The sequence below is a fragment of the Nylanderia fulva genome, unplaced genomic scaffold, assembly GCF_048542155.1.
Source record: "Nylanderia fulva isolate GAGA-0341 unplaced genomic scaffold, ASM4854215v1 Scaffold6, whole genome shotgun sequence".
Lineage (NCBI taxonomy): Eukaryota > Metazoa > Arthropoda > Insecta > Hymenoptera > Formicidae > Nylanderia > Nylanderia fulva.
Window position 1 is genome coordinate 2,885,321 of NW_028190698.1, and position 10,924 is coordinate 2,896,244.

A 10,924-nucleotide genomic window follows, 5' to 3' on the forward strand; every position below is an offset into this window, starting at 1 on the left:
GATCAGCTGATCGAAGAGGACGAGCGAATTTTCTTTTCAAATTTATCACGATAAAATATAAATTAGGTTCGATTGATTTTACCATTTACATATCTTATTTTGGGAGATATTCATATTTTTAATTATGCTAAATATTAATCGGAGAAATTCTTATAAAATTCTTCCGCAATGTTGTCCCTTAAGTACCATGATTTTCAGGATGAATTCTAAGAGAAAATTCGTGTATAGATTATTTTGGAAAAAAATGACATACTCTTCCACGGGTTGCACAAAGTGTAGATAATGATTTTTGGAAAAATCCTAATCGTTAACGGATGGATTCCCAGGAGAAGGTCTACGAGCACCCTTCGTCTTCCGAAAGATTCTGAAAACTAACGCTCCGGGCGGTCGTCTTCTCATCATTACCGGTGATTCGCCCTCCGTTTCGCGAAGGGAAAATTAAACGGGACATTAAATCGGTACATTTCCTATCTTATTCATTTTTTTCATTCATCCGAAAGAACCGTAGAACCCTGATGGATTAGGACTTCTTCTCTCTAACTGGGTATTCCTCTAACGAATTAGACAGACAGCTACTGCTGTTGTTTATCTCGCGCTTAACGCCGTACAGGTTTCCACAACGTGAAGACTCTCTAGTGTTCTAAAATCTACCCGTATATTCTTGAAGCACGGCTGCTCGCTAAACGACTTAACACGTGACCGACAATCATCTTAACAGGCGAGGTTCTCCGACGCACCACGTTTTTTCTCCCTCGCGTTCGTCGGACAAAGAAATTCACTGATATACGAAATGCCATTAAATTAGAATGCCGATGCTGTCTAAGATTTGGGTGCAACAATAGTCATGTTAATTTGATTGTGGAATTTTTTAGAGTTTGTACAGCAGCAAAATTATTGAATTTTCCCCGATACAAAGGCTCATAAAAATCAAAACTTTGACGATTGAAAATTTAATTTTAGTCACCGCGTTTTTTCCCCTTCGCGTTCGTCGAACAAAGAAATTCACTGATATGCGAAATGTCATTAAATTAGAATGCTGATGCTGTCTAACGTTCGAGTGCAACAATAGTTTTGTTAATTTAATTTTAGAGTTTTGTAAAGTTATACAGCGGCAAAATTATTGAATTTTCGTCGATACAAAGGTTTATAAAAATCAAAACTTTCATGATTGAAAATTTAATTTTAGTCACGCGCGCATCGCTTTTCTTTCTCTTTCAAGTTTGTCGGACAAAGAAATTAGAATGCCGATGTTGTCTAACGTTCGAATGCAATAATAGTTATGTTAATTTAATTTTAGAATTTTTGTAAAGTTCATACAGCGGCAAAATTATTGAATTCTCGCCGATGCAAAGGCTTACAAAAATCAAAACTCATCAACTTACAAAAATCAAAACTTGATTGAAATTTTAATTAGCACTCTGACGATTGAAAATTTAATTTTAGTCACGACGCACCGCGTTTTTCCTCCTCGCGTTCGTCGGACAAAAAAAATCGCTGATGTATACGAGACATCATTAAATTAGAATGCCGATGTTATCTAAACGTTCGAGTGCAACAATAGTTGTGTTAATTTAATTTTAGAGTTTTCTAAAGTTTATACACAGCGGCAAAATTATTCAATTTTATAAAGATCAAAACTTTGACGATTGACAATTTAATTTTAGTCAAATTCAGATGTGAATTTTGATTATTGATTTCTTTATTCAGTCCCGAAGAAAGACTCGTATCGATCGACTTGAATTGCGTATTTTTGGGAGATAAGAGGAGAAAATATTTTTAGGACAACATTCTTTAAGCAACAAGAAAACACAGATCTGACATCTAACATTTCGTGAATTTGTGCATCACATCTGTTGCTCGGGCTTTTTTGTGTTTCGAAGCATTCGTCTGTGAACTGTTATCACTATCAAGATAAGCATCAATCACACAGCCACGAGAGCGTGCATAAAATTATAATACACAATTCGTATCTCTCTTTTACGATTCAAATTTTTTTCTTCTTTTTTTACGGCACTTTCTATTTTTGTTATTTATTTCAGGCACAGACGCGAGTAATTTTATCCCTCGCGCATTTTTTTCGCTTCGATAAATATAAGGACAGAATTAATTGGTTCTGTTTTATTAATACGGAATTCTCTCGAATCGATTCGAGTCTTTTTCTTTTTTTTTCGCGACGCTTTTATAGAATCTTTTTATTTGTAGAAACACATTTTTCCTATATATACGCGCCTCCGTATAAGCGAATAATTTTACTCACATTCCTCGTAATACGCTTCGATAAATAAAAACGAAACTATTTGCTCCGTTTTATTCATGTACAGAGATCAATATCGCACAATAGCAAACTTTTAATGGGCAATTCCGACTATTGTTGGTTATCGAAATATGCATTTATAACGAGACGATTAACGAAACTGATGCCACTACGTTGAAATAAAACTCGAAAGTGCATATATATATATTCCACGGTATTCTCTATTTTGTTTATTTACACAGAGAAAAAAGGAATCCTTGATTCAAGTATATTTTTATTCTTGAACGCTATTTGATGGATTTAAGCATAGAATGATCTTTGCAATCACAAATTTTCATTTGCCTTAATAATAAATAAGTTTGCGTAAAGTATATTTTATCCTTCAGATATATTCTTGTTTTAATTTTTACTTTATAACTTTATAACTAATTTTAATTTTGCACTTTGTTTTAAGGATAAATTATCCTTTATCCAAAATTATTTATATTTGGCGCTATTATAAGGATAAAATATACTTGAATCAAGGCATATTTGCATTCTCTCAAGAATACTGTTTTTTCTGTGTTAGAATGCCGATGCTGTCTAAGATTTGGGTGCAACAATAGTTATGTTAATTTAATTGTAGAATTTTTTTTGTACAGCAGCAAAATTATTGAATTTTCCCCGATACGAAGATTTATAAAAATCAAAACTTTGACGATTGAAAATTTAATTTTAGTCACCGCGTTTTTTCCCCTTCGCGTTCGTCGAACAAAGAAATTCACTGATATGTCATTAAATTAGAATGCCGATGCTGTCTAACGTTCGAGTGCAACAAAAATTATTTAATTATTAATTAATGAATCTTTAGATCTTATTTATTGCTCGTTTAGTTGGCCTACAACATTCACCTTTTTTTAAATTTTATTAAAAATTATTTATATTTAGCGCTATTATAAGGATAAAATATACTTGAATCAAGGCATATTTGCATTCTCTCAAGGACACTGTTTTTTTTCTGTGCAGAGGAAACTTGCATCTTCTTCGCGCGCTTTCATGAGACAGAATACTGATAGAACGTCAAGCTTGACAAAAAAAAACTTTGATATGAATACGTTAGCCATGTGCTTAGGAAATAATGTCAAACCGCATATCTCTCTCTCTCTCACACACACATCTGTCGCTAAATGTATGATATGAATGTGGGCCTTTGAATCTGCGGAGATCAGATCTCGAACTCCGGTTTCCTGCAGGCCCATCCGCCTTCAGTCAGTGACGTAACTACCGGCCGTGCATCCTCGCATGCATGCATGCATACGCACAATACACATATACATACATACACGCGACACAATACTCGTCTCGAGAAGCAGTACGAGTTCGTTATGTGCGCGAGCAAAAACCTACAATTCTAGAATATTAACGAACATTCTACACGCAGCCCGAACGTTGATGAACCTGCTCAAATTCGTCCCATCTGCTATTTTTTTTTCTTTTTTTTTTTTTTTCCTGCGGCTCTCGCGTCGCGGTCGCGGTACAGGAAATGGAAACGGCGGCTGCGTCATAGTCATCGTGGTCATTCTACATGTCTCTCTCTCTTTTGCTGCACGTCCCCCTTTGTTTCCCTTCGCTGTCCCTCTTCTTTCGCTTCCTCGCCCGTTCTCCGGCGCATCTCTAGAAAGCCGAGCGACGTCCAGAGCCGGCTCCGGTTTCGTCTTTTTTGTCTCGCGCCCGCCCTTTTCAAAGCGCGCGCTCAAGGAGAAACGGACGTAGGGACGAAGGGGGGGGGGCAAGCGGGAAGGGAAGACCGTGTTTCGTTCGTTACACGGTAACGATCGATCAACGTGACCGCACGACCGCACCGAGCAAACCGCGACGAGAGAGATAGAGAGAGAGAGAGAGAGAGAAAAGATCGACCGAGGCTCGCAAAGGGGGCGCGATCGAGTTGGGGATCGGTAGCCAGGGAAACCCTTCTTTCAGCGATCTGGCATCATGAATTTTCCAAATATATTGTACAAAAAAGATTGTGCCCTATCGTCATGGACGTCGGCAGAGAGGGCCCCCTTGGAAAATTATTTAAAAAATTAATATTTGCTATCCTTTTAAATAAATACCGAAATTTATTTGTATATTTAATGGAGAAGAAATATATAAAAATAATTTTAAAAATTAAAAGGAACCAAAAATTTTAATCGTGTCCCCCTGGGAAAATTCTGCCCTTGGAGAATCATTTAAAAAATTAAGTATTCGCTCTTCTTTTAAATAAATACCGAAATTTATTTGTATATTTAATATAGAAGAAATATATAAAAATAATTTTAAAAATTAAAAAAAACCAAAAGTTTTAATCGTCCCCCTGGAAAAATTCTGCCCTTGGAGAATCATTTAAAAAATTAAGTATTCGCTCTTCTTTTAAATAAATACCGAAATTTATTTGTATATTTAGTGGAGAAGAAATATATAAAAATAATTTTAAAAATTAAAAAAGAACCAAAAATTTTAATCGTGTCTCCCTGGAAAAATTCTGCCCTTGGAGAATCATTTAAAAAATTAAACATTTGCTCTCTTTGTGAATAAATACTGAAAATTATTTGCAAATTTAATATATAAATAATGTATAAAAATAATTTTAAAAATTAAAAATGAACCAAAAATTTTAATCGTTCTCCCTGAAAAAATCTTGCTTTTGGAAAATCATTAAAAAAATTAAGTATTTGCTTTTCTTTTGAAAAATACTGAAAATTATTTGCAAATTTAATATATAGAAAATATATAAAATAATTAAAAAAAAAATGAAAAAAGAAGAAAAGTTTTAATCGTATTCCCTCCCTTAAAAAATATCCTGCGGACGTCCATGGCCCTCATCCCTGAATTCAAGAATCTCTCGTGAACGCGAAGCTTTGATAAGATATCGTTGCGTATGAATGCGAGATCTGTGTATCAAATCCCGTTTTTTTTTTTTTTTTTGCGGTTGTTAACAAAGCATGATGTGCTCAACAAAAAATGAAAGATAGCGTGATTGTACTCATCTCAGTCGTATCTCGGTGACACGATGCAACGTTTATTTTGGGGTTCGCGTTTTTTTTTTTGCGATATCAAAATTTCTCAATAAAAGTTTGAGAAATATATTCTGCTCCGTTTTCTAAGTTATAAAATATGTAAAAGATTTACATTCAAGACGCAAGGCATTTATTTTACAGGCAATTTCTGCCGGCCTACATAATATATAATAGTTTTTCGGAAGAAACGCCCGGGGGCCGAAAAGAGAGCGTTTATTCAATCGTATCCCAGGCGTATATCTCAAAAAGTCATTAGCACACTCGCGCGTTTCGCAGAAAGAGCCGTCGGATTTAACCGCGTCCGTAATTTCCCTCGTGCCGGGTCGGCCTTTGCCTCGTGAAAAATGTGCGGAATCTTGAAAGAGGATCGACGGGGGCACTTTGGCGAGCACAATGGCGCGGGCTGAGAATGATTCGCGAATCGGTATTGTAAAAGAGGAAGAGACGGAAAATTCGCCTATATAGGAAAAGTCTAGGGAAATCTCTGAAAACTTCTATATCACCCGGCTTCTATCGATCGAAAAATACAGCATTGATTTCCGATTGTTATTTCAGATGACGTTCCCGCGGGAAAGCGTTCGAAAAATTCTAAAAAACAGCCCGGGAAAAGTTTGAAGAAGCGAAAAATAACACCGCGAAAAAATAAAATTCTCCGGAAAGTGAAATAGAGAGTTTGGAAAAAAATATCTCGATGTAAATGTCTTGTATATAAATATAAAAAATTGATTATTTATATTGAATTAAGGTCTTAGTCCCGTTCCAAGGATATACAGATTCGAAAGTGGCATTTTCTTTCCTTCGCGCTTCTTGTGTCTTTCACTTTCCGATTGTTGAGCAAAATTGGTGTCCTTCTGAAAGGAATTTCAAGGAAGAAAGTCCGATTACGGTAATTTCCATCGATCGTCGCGAGTGAAATTTTTCCGACGTGATTTTTCTATCCTTGAGTATAGGCGACATTGCAATTCCGCTGATGCTGGCCAATTTTTGCCGATCATCCAGATCGGCGCCTTTATTTTTACGTGCATGTAAAAAAAAAAAAGAAAAAATTTGCCTCGGCGGCGGCGCGGAATTTCCGGAGGAACGAGCTCGGTTTTATCTATCGCTCGAATTATTGACGGGATGTGAGGGAAGCAGGCCGGCGGGATGTATATACAGGGTGTCCCCGGGAACCGGAGCCGTGCGAACGCGCGCAGATGACGGCAGAAATTACTCCGTAATTATACGCAGTTGAGGAACGCCTTATGCTCAAAATTAAGTAAATACGACATATTCATCATCGTCATTAATATGTATCCGCGAAATACGGTATCTTGAGGAAATCGACGTAATATCATAGAGTAATTGTTTTATTATTTAATTATCGATCTTTAATTTCGATTTTGTCATTAAATAATAAAAATATTATTAGAAACAATCAAAGTTACACACTAATGTCATTAGATGTCTAAATTACGTCATTTTGACGTTTAATGACGTGAGTTTATTACTTGGGTTGTTTCTAATATAATAGATAATTGTTTCTAATATTTTTTATCATTTAATTATCGATCTTTGATTTAGATTTTGTCGTAAAATAAATAAAAAAAATAATAGTGGAAACAATTATCTATTATTATAGAAACAACCCGAGTAACAAACTGATGTCATTAAATGTCAAAATCATTTTGACGTTTAATAACGTCAGTTTGGTACTTGGCTTGTTTCTAATCATAGATAAATGTTTCTAATAATATTTTTTATTTAATGACAAAATGACGTCATTAGGCGTCAAAATGACGTACGCTTGCTACCGGAGGAAGAGAAAAGACCATTCTTGATTGCTATACTGCCGCGATTCGAGTTTATCTTATTTATTTTTTTTTTTTTTTCAAGAAGTCGTTGCAGTTTCTTCATTTCCCGAAAAAAGTCATATCCCTTCGCGAACGATTCGCGGAGAAGTCCTACGTTTTCCAAGAAAATATTCACCGTATAGATGTTTTACCGAGCAATTTCCGGAACCGGTCGTTTCGACCGCACTATTTTTCGATATTGCCGATATTTGAGGAAGCCGGGGAACGATTTTTTTACGCGGCCGATAGCCGCCGGAGTTATTACGACCCTTCGGGACACGACTCGGTCGTGTATACAGGGTGTCCGAGATAGCCATCGCTTTTACCGCAAAATATTTTCTGTCGCCGCCGTACATCGACAGCCGCGACGCGGCCTGAAGGGTTATATAAATAGAATATATACCATTTTTTTCGACATTTAAAAGGGTCTTTCTGTGACTCGGAAAGCTCTCCTGTGTCAGAAGAAAAAAAATTCTCTCTTTCCCTGAAAATGTTATTAATCGAAACATTCGTCTCTCCCTCGAGGAGAGACGAGCCATTGTGATCTTTTCGTTTTGCATTTACATGTTATTGCTCGGAGGTAATAAATTTGAAAGATTGTGCCATGTACATAATTCCCGGACCTCCTCTCCCCCGTTCATCCCCTTTTAGAGACCATTGCTCGTCACGGCTCGGGGCACAACTGCTCGCCCGAGGGTTAAACTTCGACGTTGGGCCGATAGATATATATGTTTGTATACCGAGGGTGATGGGGGGAGGAATTATATCGTGTGTCTGCCACGTTGAAACCCTCGCCGGTTTAGTCGTTGTCGTCGTTCGTTACGTAATAACCCCGGTCACGGCATTAGGTAATTAGGAAGCGTATGCGCGCGAGCGCGGAAACATCGTTGGAGTCCCCGAAAGGGCTTCCGGACGCGACATCGCCGGACTTCGCGGATTGGGGATGAAAAATGAGCGCGCAGGGGACGAGAAATCCCTCTGATTTCGTATCGATCCGCCGCTAATCGTCCGCCGTTCGTTCTAATGGGTTTAGACATTCATCTCGATTTCTTATACATTGACATATATTTTCGTATTAATATGCATTTAAGGGGATCCTAAGCTGACCTAAGTTTCAGTCCTGTTGTTTGTGAGGTTTGATTCAGTTATTAATCTATTTATTGGCTACACGGATTGTTTTTTACCCGAAATTAGAACTGGAATGAAGAAAAAGAATTCATAATTCTGCACGCAAAAGAATTTATAAATCTTTTTCCTGTACAAATTAAAGTATTAATCTTGACAAATGTGGAAGCGCTCTAATTTCAGGTAAAAAACAATCTGTATAGCCAATAAATAGATTTATAGTTTATCTAATCTCACATTTTGTGGATAAAACAGGACTGAAACTCAAGAATGTTTAGGATCCGCTTAATAAACATTTAATTCATTGGATTGGAATTTTGTGGTCGGGGAATTTCGGAGAGGCATTTGAAAGACTACAAACTTGAAACATTCCAAAAGGTTCCGCTATTTCTATATTTAGACTGTCATATTCCATCAATCTTTCGGTATACCCTTCGTCATAGATTCGGCACAAGGACACAGCATTTTGAGCATTCTAAATTTATGAAACCGCTTTTAAATGCTTTTTACACGTTCTTTACGCTATTTCGGACAAGATACGAGAGATATGAGTCGAGGAAAAGAAGAGAGCTGGTCTAAAAGCCTCGAAAGATCTTAACTGTCTACATACCTCGTGACGTGGACGGACTTAAAAATCGGGTCCGCATTCGCACCTGCATTTATAGAAGGCTTGAACGCAGTCGGGGCTAAATTACCTAAATTAGTCTCATATACGAGGATGAGGCGGTCATATTTAGCCAAAAACGCCAGGCCCTTTAGTCATTACCTGACCTGACATTTCGCTTTAAAGAACCGGCGATAGAGAGACCGAGAAGACCCAGCAAACACAGTATATAAATGTTATATACTCCAGCATGTTACATGTAACGTATATGTTAGTTGTAATTTCCCACTCATAGATGTAACATTTTTAATATTACATATATTACATTGTAGTTATATTGTCATTATATCCCAAGTTAGCACTGACTTATCAATACACCAATGTGCTATTTGGTATATAACTACAATGTAATATATGTTATGTTAAGTTAAAATGTTACAACTATTACAACTAACATGAATGTTACATGTACACATACACGTTATATTACCTGTTATATTCAGTTTTATTATATAGCAATGTAACAATTATATATCGGTGTTTGCTGGGGAGGAAAAAGAAGGAAGACGAATTAGGGTACCAGGGAATTTCGGTGCGCACTAACATCAAGTCGTGCTTCTCTCTATATTTCGTCATACGCCGCCATACTTTACGAGATATCTGGGACCTTCTATCTCTCTCTCTCTTTCTCTCGCTAATGCGCGATGTTAGACGTAAAATATCCGATCTCTCGTAGAGCCACGAAAGGAAGAAGAGAAACCTCTCTCGCACACGTGAACGCAAGCGCGCGCCATTGTTGTCGGGGGCTGTCTGGTCGGGTTGAAGAGGGGCTGAAGAGGGAGAGGGAAAAAAGGGCCTCCACGGGGACCGAGATACGATCGCCTCGAGATTTCCCTCTTCCTTCTCTTTCCTTTTTTTTCCGCGCATATCGGCACCGAAGTTATCTCCCGACTTGGGAGATCTTGCTATCGCGGTTGAGAGACGGAATAAGGTGGAAGTGGTAGAAAGAAATTATACGATCATATTTTTCGGTTCTTTTTTTTTTTTTACACAAAGAGAGGGACCCGTTGATTATATATCTTATCCTCTCGAGAACGATTGACCAAAGTGATACAATTCTATTTAGGTATATTGCCTCCAAATACGTCAGCCTTTGTCCTCGCGAAGTAGGACGATTTAGTATATGTCAATCGCTTTATCTGGTCTTTACAATCTGCATGTATACTTTACAACCGAAACCGTATCTGTAAAACTAAACAATTTGACTCGAAAAGGCGTTTCGTCCATAAATTCCTAGAAAAGAAATGGAAGGGACGACGAGGCGAGAAAGAATGAAAAACGGAAAGGGCGTTTTCGGTCAGAAACAACCCGCAGCGCGGGCTTGAATATAAAACTATAGTAATTAACCGCAATCATCGGAAGGAAAGGACGGCAAAAAATAACTGAGATATATATTAGCGTCGTTAAATAAAAATAAATTTTTGTTGAAAGCGTCTCATCTTCGTGACAAAAAATATTTCTTTTATGTCCAAATTACGCGCACACGTACACAATGTGCCAAAAAGGCGACGCCTCATTGTGAAGTAGGCAACGTTCTTACAGAACGAGAGAAACGGGCTTCTTATGTATTCGCGAACATCCGTTCCGTCTCTCTTTCTCTCGCTTCCTCTTCCTATTTAACACACATACACACACTCATTCATACATCGCATCCGAACACATACATTCATAAACCTTCACAGTACAGGGTGTCCCGTTTCAACGGATTTGCGAGAACATCGTCAAAGTTATCGGGTACTACAAAATTGCTGGAAAAGACTCCCCCTAACAGCACACACATCCCGAAGACGTTCAGAGAACGTCCTCTGGATATCCTCCGAATATTCTCTGAATATCTTTCGGATATGCCGCGCTATTAGGATCATTTGTAGACGAAGGGGCGTGTTTCGACGCGTAAATCTTCTTCCCGACGACGTAATCGCGCGCGATTAAAACGGGACACCCTGTATGCACGCACACACGAAGCATAGCGTACACGCACGAGGCTCTTTGTCCGAACGGCGTTTCGAGATCG